At 35.2% G+C, this 18075-nt stretch overlaps 1 long non-coding RNA gene across 1 annotated transcript; it reads left to right on the top strand.

Annotated features, from left to right (window-relative positions):
• The first annotated feature begins 15128 nt into the window (after positions 1-15128).
• On the top strand, positions 15129-17384 carry LOC131627734 (uncharacterized). The gene is made up of 3 exons (XR_009291558.1): positions 15129-15492; positions 15596-15988; positions 16430-17384. It is a non-coding gene; the product is annotated as an uncharacterized LOC131627734 (long non-coding RNA).
• The last annotated feature ends 691 nt before the right edge of the window (positions 17385-18075 follow it).

The raw sequence follows: 18075 nt of genomic DNA, 5'->3' as shown, positions 1-18075 counted from the left end.
AATTTGTTAAAAATTTTGAAACTAATGCTCTGCAGGCTAAGGAAGAATGCTCAAGTGAGTCCGGATCAGAGGAAGAAGATGATTTGTCTCTTCTCTCCATAAGAGTAAATCAACTCTAGAGGAGCAAGCAAAGGAAGTTCAGAAACTTCAGAAGACCAGAATACAAAGGAGAATCCTCTGAATACAGAAGGTCAAGCAGAAGAAGTAATGTATGCTATGAATGCAATGAACCAGGGCACTTCAAAAGTGAATGTCCTAAACTGCAAAAAGAAAGGCCTAAGAAAAGGTTTGAAAGGAATAAAAGTCTGATGGCTACTTGGGATGACTCTGAATCATATGAAGACGAATACAACTCAGAAAAATGAACATGCCAACATAGCATTCATGGCCACCACAAAAAATGACTCAGACTCAGAAGCTGAAACAAATGAGGTAATTTCTGAACTCACTAGAAAAGAAGCTTATCAGAACTTTTAGAAAGATACAATAGATTAAGAGCAAGATTTAAAAAGCTAAAGATGGAACTACTAGATGAAACAAAGAAACTTAAACAAGAAAATACTGAACTTAAAGATAACAATATACAACTCATAGAGGAAATGGAAACAAAAACCCTTAAGACTGACAGTACTTTAAAATCTGATATTCTGAAAGAATATGATGATAGTTTTCAAAAATTTCTTGTTAAAAGTATAAAGAGAAGCCAAATAGCCTCTATGATTTATGGTGTAAGTAGAAACAATCGAACTGGAATTGGCTATAAAACACTTAAGGGTAAGGAACCATATCTACCTTAACTATGGTCACACTCATGATATCAAATATACATCCTACTCTGAAAATTATCGTGCTAGACCTAAGCTAAAACAAATATTTAGGCACACTAACATCAAAGGACCCAAAAAGATTTGGGGACCTAAGAAGAAAATGATATATGTTGCAGATGCCGTCAGCAGTGAAGTCAAAACACCAGTCATGGTGTCTGGACTCTGGATGCTCGCGTCACATGACGGGAAGAAGGTCTATGTTCCAAAGCTTGGAACTTAAATCTGGCGGAGACGTTACATTTGGAGGGAACCAAAAGGGAAAGATCATTGGATCAGGAACTATTGGTAATGGTAACTCTCCCTCTATAACTAATGTTTTACTAGTTGAAGGATTAGATTATAATTTGTTATCTATTAGTCAATTAAGTGATAATAGTTATGATATAGTCTTTAATCAGAAGTCTTGCAAGGCTATAAGTCAGAAAGACGGATCAATTCTTTTTAATGGTAAGAGAAATAATAACATTTATAAGATTGATCATTCTGATCTAAAATCTCAGAAAGTTACTTGTCTTCTGTCTGTAAATGATGAGCAATGGATTTGGCACAGAAGATTGGGACATGTTAGCTTGAGGAGATTATCTCAACTCAACAAACTCAATTTGGTAAGAGGACTCCCTAAGCTAAAGTTCAACTCAGATGCTCTTTGTGAAGCATGTCAGAAGGGAAAGTTCTCAAAATCCTCTTTCAAACCTAAAAATTTTATTTCTTCCTCTAGACCTTTAGAACCTCTACATATTGATTTATTTGGTCCAGTGAAAACTGCGTCAATAAGAGGTAAAAAAAATATGGATTGATCATTGTAGATGACTACAGCAGGTGGACATGGGTAAAATTCTTAAAACATAAAGATGAAACACATACTGAATTCTTTGATTTTTATATTCAAATACAAAATGAAAAATAATCTAAAATCATTAAGGTTAGAAGTGATCATGGAGGAGAATTTGAGAATCATCTCTTTGAGAAGTTCTTCAAAGAAAATGGAATCTCTCACAATTTCTCCTGCCCTAAGACACCTCAACAGAATGGGGTTGTAGAACGTAAAAACAGAACATTACAAGAAATGGCTAGAACTATGATTAATGAAGCTAATATGGCCAATCATTTTTGGGAAGAAGCAGTGAACACTGCATGCTATATTCAAAATAGAGTGTCCATAAGACCTATTCTTGAAAAGTCTCCTTATAAACTATGGAAGAATAGGAAACCTAACATTTCATATTTTCATCCATTTGGTTGTGTTTGCTTTATTCTCAACACTAAAGAACATCTAAACAAGTTTGATTCTAAGGCTCAAAAGTGTTTTCTTCTAGGATATTCTGAACGCTCAAAAGGCTACATAGTATATAATACAGAAACATTAATTGTTGAAGAATCAATCAATATCAGATTTGATGATAAGCTTGGCCATCAAAAGCCAAAGCAGACTGAAAATTTTGCAGATACAGAAGAACAACTCTCAAATCCTGATGATTCAGAAGATAAAGATGCATCAGAAATCAAATCAACCCTGGAGAACATGAGAATATCTGAAGAGAATCCTCATAAAATATTTCCAAGACTAACTACACACCATTAAGAAGATGTCGTCCTTGGAAAGAAAGATGATCCTATCAGAACTAGAGCATTCCTAAGAAATAATGAAAATTCATTATTTGGATTAGTGTCTATGATTGAGCCAACTTCAGTAGATGAAGCTCTTCAAGACACAGATTGGATTATTGCCATGCAAGAAGAACTAAATCAATTCACCAGAAATGATGTATGGGATCTAGTTCCAAGACCTGAAGGATTCAACATTATTGAAACAAAGTGGGTATTCAGAAACAAAATGAATGAGCAAGGAGAAGTCATCAGAAACAAGGCACGACTGGTTGCTCAAGGGTATAGTCAGCAAGAAGGTAGTGACTACAATGAAACCTTTGCCCCAGCCGCTAGGTTAGAGTCAATTAGATTATTAATTGCCTATGCTGCTCAATTTAACATTACACTATATCAAATGGATGTTAAAAGTGCATTTTTAAATGGTTATATCGAAGAAGAAGAAGTGTATGTTCATCAACCCCCTGGTTTAGAAGATTTTATATATCCTGAACATGTTTTTAAATTAAAGAAATCTTTATATGGTCTAAAACAAGCTCCCAGAGCTTGGTATGAACGGCTTAGTTCATTTCTCCTTGATAAAGGTTTCACAAGAGGGAAAGTTGATACAACACTCTTTCGTAAATCATTCAAAAATGATATCTTAATTTGTCGAATATATGTGGATGATATTATCTTTGGAACTTCTAATATCTCTCTTGGAAGAGAATTTGCTAATTCTATGCAGGAAGAATTTGAAATGAGCATGACGGGTGAGCTAAAATTCTTTCTGGGAATTCAAATAAACCAAACTTCTGAAGGCACTTACATACATCAAGCAAAATATGTCAAAGAACTTCAGAAGAAATTCAAATTATCAGAAAGTAAAGAAGCAAAAACCCCAATGCATGGTACTTGCATCTTAGGTAAAGAAGAGGTAAGTAAGAAGGTAGATCAGAAGCTCTACAGAGGTATGATTGAATCACTACTCTACCTAACTGCACCTAGACCTGATATTCTGTTTAGTGTGTGTTTATGTGCATGATTCCAACCAGATCCCAGAGAATCACACTTGACTGGTGTCAAGAGAATTCTGAGGTATCTGAAAGGTACTACTAATGTTGGACTATGTTATAGAAAATCCAAAGAGTTTAACTTAGTAGGTTATTGTGATGCTGATGTTGCTAGAGATAGAATAGAACGTAAAAGTACATCTGGAAGCTGTCAGTTTCTAGGAAATAATCTGATCTCCGGGTATAGCAAAAAGCAAGCCACCATTGCACTATCAACTAGAGAAGCATAATATGTTGTTGCTGCAGGCTGCAGCACTCAAATGCTTTGGATGAAAAGTCAGTTAGAGGATTATCACATCTATGAGCGTAAGATTCCTATTTTCTGTGATAATACTTCTGCTACATGTCTTTCTAAAAATCCGATCCTTCACTCTAAAGCTAAGCACATATAAATCAAGCATCATTTCATCAGGGACTATATTCAGAAAGGGATATTAAGTTTAAACTTTAGTGATACAGACCATCAATGGGCTGATATTTTCACAAAACCACTTTCTGAAGATAAATTCAAGTTCATTCTAAAGAATATTAGTATGGATTTGTGTCCTGAATGAAATCATCTATTGTGCTTATAGTTGAACTATCTGAAGTACAACTTGTTACAAGTTATCATATAGAAATATCTGACCCACTCGGTTCAGAAGTTTGTTTTCTAAGATGAGTCAGAAGCTCGACAAAAAAAACTGCCGATCCACGTAAACCTGAGAATTTGAGCACATGTTAAATATCTGAAAGGTCGCGTGTGTAATGAAAAATGAGTAATAAGTCATTGGTAACTGTTGCATTAATTTCTCTATGTTATCCCTAAAATGTCTTTAATCATAACGCTACTATTTCTTGGTCATTGAAACATTTCTCTCTTTTTCTCTTCATTCCATAATGCATGCGAGTCTATACATTGATTACCTAGACCAAACATTTTCTCTCCTCATCAATCCCCTATAAAATTCTTCCTGTGTCAAATTTTTCTAACATCCAACTATTCAATTCGTGTCAGTTTGTTCTCTATCTAAAAAATGTCTTTCTATCATGACATCACAAACAACTCTCACTGTCATAAAAGAACAGAACTTATGGCTAGCCAAAAGAGACAACTATTACATCAACCTCTGTCATAAGCAAGGATGGGAATCCTACATTTCTCTCCTAAATGGTTTTGTCCTTCCAAATCTTGTCAAAAATTTCTGGGTAAATGCTTCAGTCAGTGAAGATAACCTGAGCATTACTTCCTCTATTCATGGAATTCAACTTACAATTTCTGAAGCATCTATTGCTGAAGTAATTGGATGTCCAGCCAGGAATAATGCTGCATGTCCCACTGTTTTTGACCATGCTAATGCTTTTGTCGTTCCAAACGACTTGAGTAAACTAGCTCGTCGTCTCAGAGACAACCCCTAATACCTCTCTTCTTCAAAAAAAGTCTGGTTTAGGATGATTCTCTCAAACTTCATTCCTCGAGGAAAATTCCATAAAATCCTGTATGCTAGAGATAGGTTCTTGATCAATCGCCTGGAGTCAAATAAACCTGTAAACCTTGCCGGAATCATATTTGGACACTTGAGAGAGTCTCTAATTGCTTTCAAGTGTGGTCAAGAATTATTCATACCATATGGAAGAGTCCTGTCAGCTTGTTTTGAATCTGCAGGAATAGTGAACACACTTCGCATCTCAGAACTTCCGAACAAGATAGAAGCACTGTATGCTGAGCGCTGTGATCGCTTTTTCTTTCATGGAGGGTATTATGAATTTAACTACTACGTGTTTATGTTCCTTGAGTCTGTATCTATCTTTTTCTGATCAATGAATATTTCTCTTTACTGTTTCTGTCTGGGATAATATGATTTTTTAATGCTTATAACAGTCTTACCAGACTAAAATAACTCATACATCATACGCTTTTTGATTATGACAAAAAGGAGGAGAATTATAGAAACAAATATATTAATTAAAACCTCTTAGAAATTTTGAAGAATAAAAAAAGGGTAAATCTTATTTTATAGTACCCAGAATGATCTAAACATTATCTGGACAAGTCTTAGGAATTAAGGATAAATCTTCGATAACTTACGTACCAGAAATCTCTGTTGTTAAAAGAATGCAGGAATAAATATTCTTAGAACTTCTATGAAGATGCGCGTATGAATAGCCACATCCATCAAACTTCTGAAGAATCAAGTCAAGGAGAAAATTATTCAGGGAAGTTATGTATTATATTTCTCTTTAAATATTTATTTCAGGGGGAGATTACATATCTCAGGGGGAGGATGTTTCTCTCATATACAAAATTTCTGAACAGAACGTAAATGTTTTGTCATCATCAAAAAGGGGGAGATTGTTAGAACTTAGTTTGGTTCTAATCATATTTTAGTGTTTTGATGATAACAAACAAATAAATTTTGTATAAGCAAACATGGTACTCTAATTATATATTTATGATTCCAGAAGATGTACCAATACCAGCACAATCAGAACTTGGAATATATGTAAAGCTGGATAAATGCAAGAGATACTCAAGTTTTCAGTCAACTTTTGACACTCCACCAAACCGCTGCGAATACATCTACAACAGAAGCTGAAATACAAAGCTAAACAGAAGATCACAAAGACTGATTCAAAATATACATCTACAACAGAAGATGAAATACAAAGCTAAACAGAAGATCATGAAGACTGATTCAAAATATACATCTACAACAAAAGCTGAAATACAAAGTTGATCAGAAGATCACGAAGACTGATTCAAAATAATGCCGTTAAAGACATAATCATTAGTAAAACAGCTGCAACACTCCAAAAGTGCAATTTCCAAGTTTGATTGAAGAAGCTATCCACATGCAAATCCTAGGAAGAAAACAAAAGCTATGACAACACGCAAACTATTTAATGATGTGAAAAGGAGCTAAAGTTAATGGGAAAAAATCTTCAGTCTATATATACTCATGATCTCTTGATTAAAAAACAACAATCACACACGAGAACATCATTAATCTGAAAAATCATCAGTGTGAAGAAAAACTCGCTGAATTAAACTTTCATATTCATTCTCTGAGTTCATTACTTTGTACTTAATCTTAGTGAAATATCACAGTGGTGATTACAACTTTTTAGAAGCAACACTATACATTGTCATCAGAAGTTACGTGGTAACTGAGTCCTTGAGAGACCGGTTAGGTCAGAAGTCTCAAGAAGTCTAGGACTAGTTGAGTCTTAGAAGTTGGTTAGTCACAAACAGTTGGTTTGTGCAGGATTGTTAGTCACCAGCAGTTTGGCTCGTGCACTGTATTGTGAGTCACGGAAGTTGGTCGTGCAAGTGTAATCAGGTTCTGGTTACAGTGGATTAAGTCCTCGTTGAGAGAGGCAAATCACCTTGTTGAGGGTGGACTGGAGGTAGCCTTATTGAGAAGGTGAACCAGGATAAAAATAATTGTGTTCTGTCTATCTTTCCTTCATCAAGTTTTTTTAAAGAATCACTTATTCAACCCCCCCTTCTAAGTGTTTTCTCAACCTTCAAGAAACAAGTCTATAATTGTAGCTCAAGGCTACAGTTAGTAAGAAGGTATAAATTTCTCTGAAGCCTTTGCACTTCTTGCAAGGTTGGAGGTAATCAGACTTATTCTCTCTTATGTTATTAATCTTAATATTGTTTTATATCAAATGGATGTTAAGAGTGCTTTCTTAAATGGGGTCATTTATGAAGAAGTGTATGTCAAACAATCTCCTGAGTTTGAGGACTCTGTCTACCCTACCCAACTTTTGTTTTTAAACTTAAGGAATTACTTTATGGACTCATACACTCTCCAAGAGCTTGGTATGAGATACTAAGTATTTTTTTATTGAAAATTATTTTTCAAAAGGTTCAAGTTGACACTACACTATTCAGAAAGACTCTGAATAAGGAAATCTAAATTGTCCAAGTTTATGTTGATTACATGATTTTTGGTTCTACTAAGGCCTCTCTTTGTAAGGAATTTTCTAAGACTATGCAGGCTGAATTTGAGATGAGCATGATGGGAGAATTTAAGTTCTTCCTAGGAATTCAAAGCAACCAAAGTAAAAATGGAATCTATGTTTACCGGTCCAGGTACACAAATGAGCTGCTCAAGAAGTTTAATCTTGAAGACTGTAAGATTATGTCAACTCCTATGCATCCAACCTACAATTTGAACAAGGAGGAAAGTAGCACAAAGGTGGATCAGAAGCTGTATATAGGTATGATTGGTTCCTTGCTTTAGCTCACAACTTCTAGGCATGATATATTATTTAATGTGTGTTTGTGTGTAAGATTTCAATCAGATCCTAGAGAGGCTCACTTAACTACTATTAAGAGAATCTTTAGGTATCTGAAAGGAACAACCAATCTGGGACTTCTTTATAAAAAAACCTAGATTATAAGCTAGTTGGATTCTGTGATGCTAACTATGTTGGATATAGAATTTAAAGGAAATCGACTAGTGGAAACTGTCAATTCATAGGTGAAAATATGAAATCATGGGCTTGTAAAAGACAATCAACTACTGCTCTGCCTACAGTAGAAGTAGAATACATCTCAGTTGCAAAATGTTGTACACAACTACTTTAGATGAAATATAAGCTAGAGGAGTATCATATTTTTGGAAACTATATTCCTATATTTTGTGATAATACTACTTCTATTTGTTTAACAAAGAATCCAATTAAACATTCTAGAACCAAGCACATTGAAATAAAACATCACTTTATTAGAGATTATGTTCAGAAGGGTATAATAGATATTCAATTCATGGATGCTGATCATCAATAAGCTGGCATATTTACTAAACCCTTAGCAATTGAAAGATTTGATTTCATAAAAAAGAATCTGAACATGGTTTTTATAAAATAATAGTGCTTGCTTTTGAATGAAGTGAAGAAACGAAAAACACAATAAAGGGGGTTGGATTGGGATTTTAAAACAAATTAAAAGATTTGACACGTTTGGTTATTGATCAGTGCATCTTGATGCATATTATTTGATATTTTTACTTAGGCATTTCTTTACTTTATTTTGGCTATTCTTATGTTTTATTATGCTTTTATATTTTACTTTAGTTTTTCCTTTAATTGATTTTCGTACTTAATTTTCAGCTTTAACAGCTTTCAGGGAAACGATCATAACTGGAGTTCCAGGAATCCGATTGAGTCGTTCTAATAATCGACGGAAAGCTAAGAAAGAGATCTACGACTTTCGGGTTGGAGTCAAAGTCAGCTTTAGAGCCTATATTTTCCAAATTTGCGTTTGAAGCTGCTGTATTATATTTTATTTTAGTTTTGGGTCGTCAGTTGGGCCTGGATTATGTTTTTGACCCAGTTGGGTTGTAAAAGAGTTGTCTTGTTTTCTCCCTAATACCTTAGTGTCATACCCCAAAATTTGCCCATCATATTTATTCATATTTCAGTCTATCTGGCTTTCAAATGCTCAAAGTTACACAAGAAGGAAGCATGCAGTCTCTCTCCTAAACAACAACCTCTAAACTAGGGTTTTGTATTTCTTAAAGTAAAATCAAGTTCTAAGACCTCAAATGGATCCCATGGCCTCTCATATGCTTCGAAGGGTCCTCATGCCAAGTCAACTGTGGTCAAAGTATAGTCAAAATTCCTGATTTTTGGTCAACATCCTCATTTTGAAGTATCATTCATCATTTGAACAAGGATTGATCATGATTCATCAAGAAAAGCTCCAAAATCATCAAAAACCTAAGTTTCTAAATTAGGGTTTTTAAGGAGAAAGTCAACCCAACTTTGACCAGTCATAACTTTCACATGGAACATTAGAAATTTCCCATCCAAAGCTTATTTTGAAGGAAATTGATTTTTCTACAACTTTGTCTCTCTAAAGCCAAGTCCAAAATTGCTTAATTTGGAAGATATGAGCAAAAACATTATAGGTCTTTCTAGAACCTCGCAAAAAGCTGTTTTCTTCCAGGAGCCATATCTGCAAGATAAAATCCTCAAATGAAAAAAAGGTTCCAAAGTGGTTTATAGAGTACATCCCGGGCTTTCCAAAAAGTCCTAGAACACTTCCATACAATAAAAGTCGAAGGAGTTATGGCTTGTACAAGTTGGACGATTTTGAGGAAGTACATGAAAGGCAAAGTGATGAATCTTGATATTTTTAACCTTTGGGCCTAACTTTTGAATCTCAAACGTGTCCATGGGCTAAATAAATACTTTTGAGCCAATTATTTTATTTTTATGACATTTATTTTTATTTATATGGATTTTATTCATTTAAATATTAATAAATTAAACAAAATATGAAATAATTGATTTAAGTCATGAGATTTATTTTCCAATCATATCAATTGATACAAATAACAAATATTTCATTCAAAATTCATGCAAGGCAAGGTTGGTATGATGGGGAGAAGATTGAAGCAAATTTAGAAAGTAATTCATATAATTTCCAATCAAATTTTCTTCTCCATTTAATAAGGATCCAAGCCCAAGGTTTTGACCTAATCCACTCCTCATATATATAAAAAACACTCTGCAAGCAAGGGAGGACGAATTTTGACAAGGACATTAGGGTTCCAAAGTACAAAAAAATCAAAGAAAAGTGAGGAATTCGTTTTCCTTGTTTCAGTCTTTTTCAAGTCCAAGCAGCCATTCAAATCTCGTCCAAAGGTAATATAGAGTGAGAATGAACCACTAGTCGAGTCCCATAATGCTCAGAAAAGGTTCCTTACGTTCTTCATGTCTGTCCATATGTGATTTTCGTTTTGTGCATATTGTCATGTTTTGATTCAATCTAACCGTGCCTTTTAGTTCCTTGTATGATGTTAAGAAGCTTTGGATCGTTAGTACAGGTTTGTGGCGCATAAAACAAGAACTACCATGGCTCGGGTTTACAAGAGTTATGCCTTCGTTTTCCTATCTACAAGGGGTTTCAGGCCCAAACGATGGTCCCATTAGAATCGTGGCAAGCTTTTTAGAATATCTGGGCAGCTTTTTGTGTGTGTTGTTTGGTTTTTGCAGGTTCTAAATCGAAGGTGAGGGAGAAGAGAAACCTGCGGAAAATCCGCAGGTTAATCCATGGCTATTCCCGCAGCAAATTCCGCAGGTGAGCGTGAAGGAGACGATGAACAGTGCCTCGGTTGAAGGTGGAATGCGCGTGTGTTTCATCCATTGGCCGGCCAGCCTTCCAAATCTCTCTGTGCACGCGTGGCAAATTGTAGTTCGTTGGTCAAAAGTCTTGGTTATTTCTCTCTCTTCCTTATTGGTCCTCGTGCACAGATAGGACCCACTTTGACCTTGGATCATTCACGTTTGATTTAATATTTTATTAATTTTGATTGTTTCATTAACAACTAATTATTCGCAGCCTAGTGTTAAAGAAGGAGGCTGGTGACTAAAGGGACATGGGTTCGATCCCAGCGTCCCACAAGTTTATTTTTTTCTCTTTCAGATAGTAACAAGCATTCAGATCCAGTGCTACCAACTCACATACACCTACGGTGTGCTCTCGCGTCAATGTAGTTGGATCTTCGCCACTCCAAATCTGAAGATCTAGGACCTGCCAGACCACCATACACCCTCATGGAGCAGCCACACACGATCGACACCAGGTTTTTTTTATATTCTTTATTTATTTATTTATTTGTTTATACTACAATTTGTTTTGTTTTTTTTAGCCAATTAAAAAATCTTTTTTTTTCAAACAAAACCTTTTCCTCTTCTTCTTTCTAAAGAAAAACAATAAAATTTATTTATTTATTTTTAGGTTTATAATATCTAATCTCAATTTTTATTTTTTGGCTTGTTAAAAATTAACTATAAACATAATTTTAGGTTTTCCGTTAACATGTAAGATTTAAGGTTTATCACCACAAACACTACAAATTATCTTCAAACATTAAATTTCTTTTATGCGCGGTTTCTCTTCTCATCCCATACTCTATGAATGTCGCATGTGTGTTTATTTTATGCCATTTTAATTCTAGAAAACCTTTTAGGTCACAGTAAGTTTTCTTAAATAAACCTTGTAGGTTTGTGATTAGGGTTTGTAGGGTTTTATAATTTTCTTGCCTTTTATTGCCTCTATAATTTCTTGCCTTCATCATTTATCCGTACCTTTTTTATTATTATCATTGTAACTGTTCACAAGTTGTAATAATTTTAAATTTAGGTTAAATAATTTTAACTAATTAGGTTTATAATTAATTTTAGGTTTGTTAGCCCTGATGTCGAAAACCTTTTTTGATTTGCCTTTTCATTTTTATCTTGCTTTATTTTTGCCTTTTTATTTTCGCGCCCAATTCTTCCTCTATAATGTATCTGCCCCAAAGCCTTGTAATAGCCTAGGGTTGTTATTATTTTTGCCTCAACGTTTAGATCTTCTTATTCTTGTAAGCCTTTCTCAATGCAGCCTTCTGCTTCTGAGAAATCACTATCTAAACCATCTTCTTCTTATAAGTTTCTCTCAATGCAGCCTTCTGCTTCTGAGAAATCACTGTCTAAACCATCTTCTTCTTATAAGCTTCTCTCAATGCAGCCTTCTGTTTTTGAGAAATCACTGTTACCTACTTCAGAACTTCTACAATGTAAAACGTAGGACTAGAGTGCATATTTGTTCTTATGTGTTTGTTATCATCAAAACTATTTCGAAGATGTAGAACCAAACTATGTTCTAACATGAAGTATCAGAGTTTGAGGTTAATCAAAAGTAGCTTCATTCAGAGTCTGGAAAACTGCCTCTGATGAAAAGTGGCTTCTGAAAAACTTCAGCCTCTGAGATTCAGAAGAAGATTATTTGCTTCAAATATCATTTTAAATGTAAAACTTATTTTGTCTTCATATGACACCTGTTCCACTTAAAATTCCACGTGTCTGATGATTGTCAAGCATGCATAGTAGTTGTGTTGGTAGATTCCATTGGGTTATGATGTGAAACATCTTCGATTTTTGTGTATAATCTCCTTTGTCATTACTTCTGAAATTACTTTTTAGTTTCTATCAAAACTAAGGTTAATTTTATTTAAAATTTATTTTCTTTGAAAATTATATTTTATGTTTGTTATATACTTTATGACTGTTTTGGTTTTCAAAAAGGTTGTCTTTGCATGAACTTAAAGCAAAGTCAGTTGTCCTGCACATTTTTGACAATGCTCTTGACTATATCTTTTGGAACATCATTTCTTCAAAATAGTTTTACTCTGTTACTACCTTCTTTTTCAAAAACTCTCTTTTGTGAAAATCCTTACCCAAGATGGCTTCTAGAACTAACCTTGGTATGGAGAACCAGTTGGTAGTTGTCAATGAAGGTCTTATTGACTTTGAAGAATTATGGCTTATGGCTTTGATCTTCAAAAGTATGTGTCTCAGCAAATTTGGGATGGTTACTCCTATATCCTCTTTGGTTCTACTTACCCTAATCTCGTCAAACAATTCTAGGTAAATGCATTTGTCCAAGAACTAAGTCTGGAGTATTCCATCCTTTTTGAAGTATCTGGTGTATCCATCACCATCACCTCAGCCATTATTGCTAACATAATTACTATGAGGATGGAGGTTTTACTCCAGATATGCTTGTTTAGGAACACTATTTTCCTTTTATCTTATTTTTGATAATGTGTCTAACCTGTCTAAAGTCTCTAATCTTAATTCCACGACATCAGTTTCGCATCAAATTTTAACCTCAAACTTTTTTCCAAAGAAAAAGAATCTAGACTCTTTAGATATTGATGAAAAGGCTTTTCTGATTCTTCTCCACTTAGATTTGGCGATCAATGTTCCTCAAGTTATATTTGAATAATTGAAGATGACTCTCATATCCTTTCATGAGGGAAAGTTATCTTACATTCCTTATGGACGGGTTCTTTCAGAACTCTTCATTCAACAAGGAGTAGAGATAACTATGGTTGATGATTCTTCAAAAATATGGGGTGATAAGTGTCGCACGCTCGCGAAATGTGAACAGAGTCGCCACCAATATATTTATCCCAAAGAGGGAAAGGAATATCAGAAAACCTGGAATAAAGAAAGGATAAGAAAAGGTCTTTCGACCAGAGATAGGGTACGGGAGTCGGTTACGCAAGGGGAAGGTACTAGCACCCCTCACGCCCATCGTACTCGATGGTATCCACCTATGTTTGTTCTATTCTAAGGGTGTATAAATCTATAGCTTAATGCAAAGGAAATGCATGCAAATGAAAGAAAAAGAAACACGGGGAAAATAAGGGTTATAAATAGTTGTGCTCGCTTAGGCCCCGCGACCTAATGCCTACGTATCCTTTTCAGGAATCAGAGCGCCGTAGTTCGGCTCTTTAGTTTTTGTTTGTTTTTGTGTTTTTTAGTTGAACAGTTACATTCGCACTCCGCTGCTCGACCTCTGGAGTCTTAAGCTGGGAATGGAGCGGAAATAACATGTCCGATTAGGAGAAAGAATGCCCTGAAGGCAAGAGAAAGAATGCCTCGGAGGCAAGAAAGAGAAGAGAGAAAGTTGGTTTGTGTTTTTTATGTAACTTCATGATGAACAAAACCCAATACAAGGCTTCGCACCACTTCATTACTTTGTTTAGGTCTGAGCCTTTATTAAGTGTTTTAGATGTTTTTGGTTGAGTGTTTTTTAAGGGAATTTACTTTGCGATTCGAATCACATGAAAATGTATAATGATCGAGAAGCAGATTAGGGAATGAATCCCACTCACTTCTATCCCATTATGTAATGTTCGAGAAACAGATTAGGGAATGAATCCCACTCATTTCTATCCCATTAGTTAATGTTCGAGAAACAGATTAGGGAATGAATCCCACTCATTTCTCTCCCATTAAGTAGTGACAGAGAAACAGATTAGGGAATGAATCCCACTCATTTCTATGTCACTAAGTGATTGAGAAACAGATTAGGGAATGAATCCCACTCATTTCTCTATCACTTTCTTAATGTGATTCGCATCTCTATTTGTTAATGTTTTAATGTTGAAAGAGAAAAAGAAGAAGAAAACTAGCCTAAAATGAATAACTAGCTTAATGTTATGAAGGGAACTTCTAAGTCCTAATGTTGTCATGGTTTCTACCTAAAGTTAGGAATTAAAGAGACATGAAAATAAAGTCACAATTAGAAGTCATAAGTAAGATACATGAGCAAAATTGAGAATGATATAATGGTACCAAATTATACACAAGCATGAAGCAACAAGCCAAAAATATGGTACAAAAGTGGCCTAAAAAATACTACTATTTTTATATTGATTTTAATGGGAGAAATTGAATTACAAATCAAGTAAAAGACTAAAACGAATAGCCTAAAACTACTATTTTTTTATGCGATTATTTTTATATGACAAAAATTGTGTTAAAAGTTTAAAATTAAAAGGAGGAAAATTAGTGTTTATCACCTAAAGAAAATATGAAACAAACTAAGTAAAATCTAAATTCTATTACTTAAAAAAGGAAACAGGGGGGTGTAAGCTGAATTATAGGGTGTAAAATAAAAAGGGGCGCAGGGCCCAACAGCATGAGCCCAGGAGCTGTTTTTTTTGTTATTGAGCATAGCCTGGCAAAAAAGTTTTGTACGTGGGCCTAGGGGGTGAGATGAGCAATTGTGTTGGCCCAACAGATCTTACATTGATTCATCTTATTATTATATTTCATACAGAAAATAAATAAAAAGAATAATAGAAATAAACGAAAAAGAGAAATTGAGGTTTAGGGTTATTACCTATGTGACGTTCCCAATTCTTCTCCACTCAGCAAACTCAGCGGCGACGGCTGCCTCACTCTTCCTCCGGCTAGAAATCCGACGAACTCCACCATGAACCACTAAATCACTCCGCCTTCGATTCATTCTCGTGCTCACTTTGTCAATTCAACAGATAATCGTTTTCAAAAACCTTCCACTCGAGCCCCAAATTGGAAACCCTAGGAACTAAGGTGATGATGAAACTGATCTGAAGTGCAGAAAGAGGTGAAGGTTGAGAAATCCAGAGACGGTGTCCTCGAAGCTTCGTTGCGAAATAAACGCAAAGTATGAAGACGAGCTACGATTTCAGGTGATAATGCGATCGTCCACTTCTTGTAATGTTCTTCTCTCCGTCTTCTTCTTCTATTCAATCATTTTCTTCTTCTTTCATTTCTGAATCGTTCTTGTTGCAGTGCATTGAGGAGATGCGGTTCATGATGACGATGAAGACGTCAAAGTGCTTGAAGCGGTGATTTGGTTGGGAATTGATTGAAGATTGTTCTTGAAGAATTGATGATGAGGTGATGAATAAGGATGAAGATTGATTGGTGGATTCGGTTATGGCTGAGAATTTTCGGATTCAGAAGTTTGTTGCTGGTTTTCTTTGGTGATTGAAGGTGAAGAAGAATGGTTGAATGTGAATATGGGAACAGAGTGGTGGAGAAATATGAAGGTTGTGAAAGTGGTGAAGATTGAAGCATCAGGTGAGAAAAATGGGAGAGAGTGAAGGTGAATTTGAAGAATGAATAGAAAAATGGTCAAGAACCCCCTGAATTGGAGGGAATCCTGATTTATATAGTTTGAAGGTTAGTCAAGTTCTTCTTATTCTGCTATTCTCTTATCTCATTCTGTTAGAATTGGTTAGAAGTTGGTTATGATTGTTATAAGTAGTTAGGATGTAACTGAATCTGTTAGGTGTTAAAAAATCTGTTAGTTTAGTTAGTAAGAGTATTTGACAGTTAGAGGTTAGTAACTGTTAGTTAGGTGTTAATGAAATAGGTTAGAATGTTAGTTACAGTTAGGGACCTGTTAGTTAGTTCTTTCGAACCTGGACTGTGTCGAGCTTGCCACTGATATTGCCCTGTTTGGTCTGAGTGTGTAGTCTTAATTTAAACCCTTTTTCTGTTCTGAACTGAATATGGTGATTTTGGTTTGCTGCCGGTTTGATGCCTTCAAAAGTGATGGTTGCAGTAGGTCTTTGGTATGCTCTGTATGACATTGCTTGATGTTTTGAACCATACTTGCAGATTGCATGAATCATGATGGAAGGATGTTGGTAACTTGCAGTGTTCGGGTTTGCGTTGACGCATAAGTGATTCCTTCGAAGCATAGCAAATCCGGTTCAGCAGTGTGTTGCTGTTGTGGTTTTATGATGGTGTAAAGATTATGTGGTGCAACATGAGATAATGATGGAAACAAATAGGAATCCAATATACTTTGTATAAATTTTCTCTTTTGCATTTGTAATTGGAAATTGTAGTGGTTTTGAATGGGAATTCGTATCGTTTTCTTCTCCGACTTTGAAATGAATACATTAGAGGTGGATCATGTAACCAGTGAAGTGGGATGTAGCCTTAACTCAAATTTGTTAAATTGTAACATGTAACATGAGATCCCCTTGTATTATTCTTGAATAGCATTTAGGTTCTTCCATGGACATTGTGAATGTATGATCTCCTTGTGACTTAGAATTATGGTGAAAAATTTCTTTAACATAATGTTCCTCCTTTATCAACATAAATATGAGTTTTAACTTTCTCTTTCAACACCTTTGACTTGAACAGAAACTATGCACATGTAGCCTCTCGGGTCAATATTGAATATTGCTCAAAAGTGAGCTTGAAATCCTCGATACCAAGAGAGAAGTCATTCCAATCTTTAATTTAATGAACATTTGTCTTTAATTTGCAAACCATGAGTGATTTGTGCTTCAAGCGACCAAAATATTTTGAGAACTTCTTTGATGCATAGAGGAACATCTTGACATGAATAATTCACTATGAAGAGTCCGATCTCACTTAAATTTTCCGATTCACTTGCATAAAATGACAAGCAAACGCCTTTTGATCACGATGAACCCTTAATTGATATTATGTACATTGATCTCCTGAATCCATGATGGTTTAATGAATGTATGATATGCTGATGACCTAATAGAATGCAAATGAAATGAGGAACATAACCCAGATGGATGTAAAATTGGATGGGCAAATTTTGGGGTGCAACAGCTGCCCCTATTTAATCGTCTTAAACCTGAAAGTGAGATTGGCGCTAGCCTTTCGAGCATTCAAGGTGGAAGAAGATTAAATATCGAGTGAACCTGAAAATTTGCCTGATGAGAGATAGGATCTACTGGGGAAGAAATGGTGTCCACTCCACTGAGGAGGAAAGTATCAAGTCTGGATTGATCAAATTAACTCTGGGTTAGAAATGAAATTTACATCAACTCTGGGAAGAATAAAGGGAAGTCAACTCGGGATTGAATAAGAGGCAAACATCAATTCTGGATTGAGAACGAAAAGTGAAATCAGTATTAGTGGGATAAGATATGGGTATCAACTCTGGGTTGAAGAAGAAGAAAAGGAAATCAACTCTGGGTTGAACGAGGAATTGGATAATTAGAAATAAAAGTCAACTCTGGGTTGAGCGGGAAAAGGGGAATAAGATAACCGTCAACTCTGGGTTGCGTGGGAAAAGGATAATCAATTCTGGATTGAACAAAGGATAACCGTCAACTCTGGGTTGAGTGGGAAAAGACAAAAGATAACCGTCAACTCTGGGTTGAGTGGGAAAAGGAACAAGAGATAACCGTCAACTCTGGGTTGAGAAGTAAAAGATCAACTCTGGGTTGAATAAAAGATAACCGTCAACTCTGGGTTGAGTGGGAAAAGGA

Source organism: Vicia villosa, unplaced genomic scaffold (genome assembly GCF_029867415.1).
Source record: "Vicia villosa cultivar HV-30 ecotype Madison, WI unplaced genomic scaffold, Vvil1.0 ctg.000399F_1_1, whole genome shotgun sequence".
In the NCBI taxonomy this organism is placed as follows: domain Eukaryota; kingdom Viridiplantae; phylum Streptophyta; class Magnoliopsida; order Fabales; family Fabaceae; genus Vicia; species Vicia villosa.
Note: the sequence above shows the minus strand (reverse complement) of the source record. Positions and strands in the feature narration are given on the sequence as shown.